This window comes from Cydia splendana, chromosome Z (genome assembly GCF_910591565.1).
Source record: "Cydia splendana chromosome Z, ilCydSple1.2, whole genome shotgun sequence".
Classification (NCBI taxonomy): domain Eukaryota; kingdom Metazoa; phylum Arthropoda; class Insecta; order Lepidoptera; family Tortricidae; genus Cydia; species Cydia splendana.
The window spans coordinates 6,003,019-6,009,018 of NC_085987.1; the positions used below are offsets into that span (position 1 = coordinate 6,003,019).

General features: G+C 36.7%; 1 protein-coding gene across 1 annotated transcript in view; it reads right to left on the bottom strand.

Moving 5' to 3' along the window:
• LOC134804299 (protein obstructor-E-like) overlaps positions 1 to 3,902 on the bottom strand; it is a 78,657-nt gene extending 74,755 nt beyond the window's left edge. The window contains exon 1 of the mRNA XM_063777309.1: positions 3,885 to 3,902. The gene's annotated coding sequence lies outside the window, so the exon portion shown is untranslated. The remainder of the gene's footprint in view (positions 1 to 3,884) is intronic.
• Positions 3,903 to 6,000: the final 2,098 nt, after the last annotated feature.

Below are 6,000 nucleotides of genomic sequence, written 5' to 3' on the forward strand. Positions count from 1 at the left end.
CTAATAATACGAAGTTGTTACCTAAATACATGATTCAGTCTTACGTAAAGAGCATAAAATAATTCAAAATATTGGGCTATTTCGAGGTTTTTAAAAAATACCGGTTCCGAGCCCTGGGGTACAACCTCCCATAGTTGATGGTTCCAACTCCACTCGTAATTGTTCATCGTGCACAGAACACTCTTGATTAACACCGCGACGTCACCGTTCACACGCGGTTATGTCACGGTTCACATAATGCCGAGTGAAAGTGGTGTGGTAGGTCCGCTAATCGGGTAAAATCGGCTGAGTAGCGGGTTTGCAAGAGCTCTATTGTCTGGTGAACAATAAACTTGGCATAAAATAACTGATTTGACATCTACTTTAACAAAAAATATACTTCACACGATCTTAACGAAAAAAGACTTTTAAACAGTTTAAATTGATAATTATTGAATATTAATTTTCTTCAATAGAACATTATAGTTACTTAATGCATTTTGGTATATTGCCGTTATACCTTGCACTCGAAAAACATGCTTCCCTTTGCAGTAGTCGAGCAAATGAGAATAATTTGCCGCCATGTTTTTAACTTAAAATATGAATCTGTTATGACACGGACCACCCCCAAATTAGGAAGATAAGTAACGGATGTAAGCTACTCACCACTGAAATCAGGACGGAGTGTCAAGGAATTATTAAAACAGGGGCCTTACCATGATGTCCTTATTGCGATTCTGTTTAGGACCTAAACTGAATTGCTAAGGGACGGAGTTATGCGACTTATATAGCTGCGTCCTTTAGCAATTCAGTGTAGGTCCTAAACAGAATCTCAATAAGGACATCATGGTAAGGCCCCAGGGCCTACCCAAGATGACAATCGTACACCGCTAAACGCCAAACCAAATTAATAGACGGATGACAGATACGTTCTTCACATTTCTAGTAGTGGTGACACTTATTCCAGTAGTAACCAGCTGGCATTCCAATCTGATTGGAATACTTAAAAATTATCAAACCGGAAACACGTAACGAGACCGTTTTTTGCATATATTGCACATGCACATGCACCGGCATTGCAGCAATGACTTGAATGGGCACGAGCCATGCCTGCAACCATACTGACACAAGTCTATTTAGTCTCACACGCGGCCTTAGTACCAATTTTTATAGTCGGTGTAAGTTTAGAAGGAAATTTTGACAGTTATGAATTGACCCTTATATATAAGGTGCTAACAAATTAGTCACGGATATTTTAAGAGATAATACATTACATTAAAACAATTAACTTTTAACTGAAATTAAGGATCCTTTGTATATAATTTTTTTGTTTACATTTACCGAACAAAAAAATATAATTAATTTTTAAAAATAATCACCCCTATTATGTACCTGTCAAGATGTTTAACACTGTCTGTCATGTCACGTCACGTCAAGTTTAAAGAGGTTCTAGAATGTCTAAAGAGGTCTCATTTAATTATCTTATTAACAGGGTGTTTTAACGTAGCAAATTTGTTTCCTAGTTTTCTCCAAAAAAACATAACAAAACTAATGAGATTTCATACTTAAATGTACTCCGAGAACCGAGTACTATCAGCTGTAAAAATATCCGTGACTAATTTGTTAGCACCTCATATATGTATATGACAGTATTTTTGTTTGTAAAAAAGTCGGGGTGAGTAAACTGCATAAGTAATACACGTAAGCAATACAAAACATCCCAATCAAATAGTTTTATTTAAATCATCATCACTACACCATATAAAACAAAGTCCCCCGCCGCGTCTCGTCTGTCTGTTTGTGTGTTTGTTCGCGATAAACTCAAAAACTACCGAACGTATTTTCACGCGGTTTACTTCTATCAATAGAGTGATTCTTGAGAAAGATTTAAGTTTATAATTTATTAAGGTTTTGTATAACCCGTGCGAAGCCGGGCCATTATATTAATCGCGGAAATCAAATCATATATTTATGACATATTCATATAGAGTTACACCAAGAAAAGTCTGCAGCGATTTTGATAGCCCACGCAGTGCAAGTGTCATTTTAAACGTCAAACTTCTATGAAATTATGACGTATAAAAAACACTTGCACTGCGTGGGCTATAAAAATCGCTGCAGACTTTTCTTGGTCTAACTCTATTATCGTGTTGATCCCAGTGTGGCCGTATGAAAAACGTCCATCATTGCGATAAATAACGGCGTTTCCCGTTAGTGTGGCCCCGGCATAAGGGTACCTACACAAGTGGTGAGGTCCAACACTAATGGATCTTATCTTATCTTATCTTATTGTTTTCGGGGGTCCGTGCGGATACACTTCGACCCATAGGTATCTTTTGTGCGATTACCCCCTAGAGAATATCCGTCAACTACTCAAGAGCTCTTCCCACCATATCCATGTGTCGGATATGGAGCTCATGGGTAGCGTTTTAAAGTCTAATGGATACTTGAACAGGGTGAGTATGGAAACATGACCAAATGTCGTTAAAAAGGAGTCATACAAGATTATGCCATAGTTTCTAGCTCTGTTCACAGAACTCGAGCAGCTGATCTCTGACTTAATAATTGCAAATTTATGCCAGCCGGTTTGACAAGATCACCATTAATTAAATAGAAGATTAAGTAATAAAAAACACGTTTATTCGTAACTATAATGCTCGCCCTATACTTACTACTGCAATCTAAGTTTTTATTATTGGAAAATTTGCGAAATTGTACTTTCACCTCTTTTTTGTTTTCTAAGTACAAAGTACATACAAGATTTAAGTCGATTATTGTAGGAAAAGGCTAGGTAAGTGTAATTTTACTATTATACAGTACCTATATATGTAGGTACTTATATTTATTTGTATTCTAAATATGTCCATGTAATTTTTTTAAACTACTTTTTTACAATTTAACAATTTGTATTGCCATGAATTGTTAACTTATTAATAAAAAAACTGGTCTTTTAAATATTCCTGTGGGCTCAGCACGGTTCCATTTTTATCGACTATCACTATGCGCGTCCCTTTCACACTTACATACTTGTTAGAACGTGACAGGCATGGTGACAAGGGATAAAAACGCGACCGTGCTAAGCCGCCTGGCCACTGGTATTCATTATTAAACTATTTAGATATATGTATGTATATTTAACAGTCGGCTAGGGACAATCACAAAACTTGAAGTCACCCGTGATGTGACTAAAAAGTATCTAAGTACCTAAGGTATCATAACTACAGTATGAATTAAAAAATGCCTTACGGTCAATGTCGCGGAAATCACCCTGTAGGATACTTTTTCCGGCCGCTTGACTATTTACTGGAAATTTCTCTGAACGGAAGAACTTGAATCAAATAATCGTGATAATAGTTAGGTACATTATTAGTTGTTAATTTCATGAGTCGGTTTTATTTTTGGACAAAAATTTGCTACGCACTTAAGGTAAATGTATTCCTGTGTATAGCGATTTATTTTAACATGTTAATTATTGTCGTTTGGGTATGGTAAAATTCGCTTTGCGACTAAATTATGATACATATATTTAACAACTTTCTATTACCTACGAGAAAAGATAACACATAGAGAATATAACATTTTAATATTTATAATCTTAGCTGTCGTCATCCTAACAAGAAAGTCTTTGAGTAATTAAATCAAAACGTCCGTAATTACAGCATCTAATATCTGCCTCACAAAAGGCAAAGTTAAATAAGGAATCTCAAGTTGAGATAAGTTATTCCCTGTAACAGGCCGTCACTCAGAGTGGAGAGGACTTCAAAGTAAAAGTTTACGTTTCTATTATAATTACAAATACAACAAATTAAAGTTTTTATTGCATATCTAACATGCTTAAAGTAACAATAAACAGGCAAATTAAAATAAAACACTCGCTGGAAGCCGTTAAAGAAAAGTAAACTTACGTTGCTGGTCGTTCACAAAAATACTGTTAGAGTTTAAACGCGGCTGAAAGGAATCGTCAGGGTCTGTTCACTGAGTGATACTGACGCCAGCGCAGGTGAAGTGAACGCCAGTCACCACTCTTGTTTCGCTAGTAATAACCGACCAAACCACGCACCGGGCCGCCCCCAAGATAAAACACTAATTAGACACCTCCTCAATTCAGCAGGTGTGTATCTTTGTCGTGTGCATTGAACTTTGCGTTCATTTGAATGAATTGTCATGCTCATCGGCGGTACGCGTCTCACATTTTTAATTCAACGGCTTTTTTCCGTTTCGTTCTCAAAGTGCAATAAGCGGGAAAGCGGGTGCTCTATATTCAACTTTCGTACGTTAACTTAACGGTTTATTTTTAATATTTTGTTTAGTACCTAATATACTTTTTTGTGACTTGAAGTGTTTTGTATTCTATTCAGTTAGCTGGAACAATGAAATCTATTCTAAACATTATACCTAAGTACCTAACTTAGAAGATGGAGACAGTTCTTAAAACTTTATTCACTTCTTGTCCATTCGAAATAAGTATAAAAGACTCGATAATTTGGTGAATATCTTATTTTACCTTACCTCACTGCGTAACCAAGTAACCAATATAAAGTTACACCGTAATATACGAGACGTAAGGTAAAGGTACATTCTAATGCCCAATAAATGACGCCTTGCTGTCACCTCTATTGACAATGACTTAAGTTTCAAGATGACATGGATGTACCGCGTCGAGCACCAGTACGTTTACCTTACCAACCTATAAATATGACTGATTTTAATGACTACTAGTATAACTAGTAACAACTTCATGTACCTATAGGTAACGTTTAAAACTTTCACTTTGCCCGGTATGTACCTACAAAAAAAATTGTCCTTAAAAAATACATTTAATTATTGTTTGGTTGCAAAAATAAAAGGACTTGATGCCATCCGACATCGGATATCGGATCGGACAGTGTGAAAACGCTCTAAAGTACAATACTGTGTCCATTCTTAAAACACTGCAATATAGACGTAGGTTGGTACTGCAATAATTTGATAAATTAGCTTTCTTTGACTAAGATGAGAATGATTGACAACATTAATATTTTACATGGAAAAGTGTACGAAGTAAGTGCAAATGTTTATCTAGGCCATATTTAAATTAAACTTGCTAACGGTATCAGAACACAAAATCGGTGGCTAGACTGGCCAACCGAGTGACATTTTCATATGAGGCCAGTTACTGGCGACTTAGGGTAACATTCCATTTCTGACCGCAGCTGCACTACTAGTACGAACGCGTCGGTGTTATTGTCAATTTCCATAGTAAAATGAATGGTAGTGCTGCTGTCGTTGGAAATGGACTGTCACCTTTACCCGTGCAAACAATAGAGTCAAAGTCAAAGTATTTTTAATTTTTTAATATAAACAACAGAGTCAAAGTCAAAGTGTTTTTATTTGTGAGTATATGTCAAACTGATTACAGTGGCGGTAAATAAACATTTGTAGGACTATACCCTGCCTGATAGCGAACAAACTGAACAACTTCTACAATAGAACTTGTACAATCTCTTTTCCCGGTTAACCTTTGTTTATACGAGTATTACCGTGTTAACCTAACGGATTTCTGACCGAGAACTTTCCATTTATTCCGCTTCTGTTTGCAATTGCACTGTTTCGTTTGTATTTCATTTGCCGTACAAATACTGGCCCGAAACAATGCAAAGAGATTTCAACTTTGAATTGAATTGAATTGAAGCCTTTGTTTGTCTGTCTGTCTGGGCTGTTACCTCCATAACGGTCCTTAGTAAGCCGGGAGATCAAATAACACTATGAAGTTTTAATTTGGAAACTGGGATGTCTTTTTTGTCTCTTGCTCGTCACTGTAGAGCCTAAAGGCCACCCCACACTAGCGTCTTTTGAGCGTCAGTGTCCAGTCAGCGCTTTGGAAAACAGCGTCAGCGTCAACAGCCATAAAGAGTTGACTAGACGTCGACGCTCGGGAGACGCTAATATGGGGTAGCCCTAAACGTCACCTATAATTGTATGCGATTTATTTATTGCAGCATTTCATCGTCCGATTGAATTCGTTGCTCCTACTTAGCCACC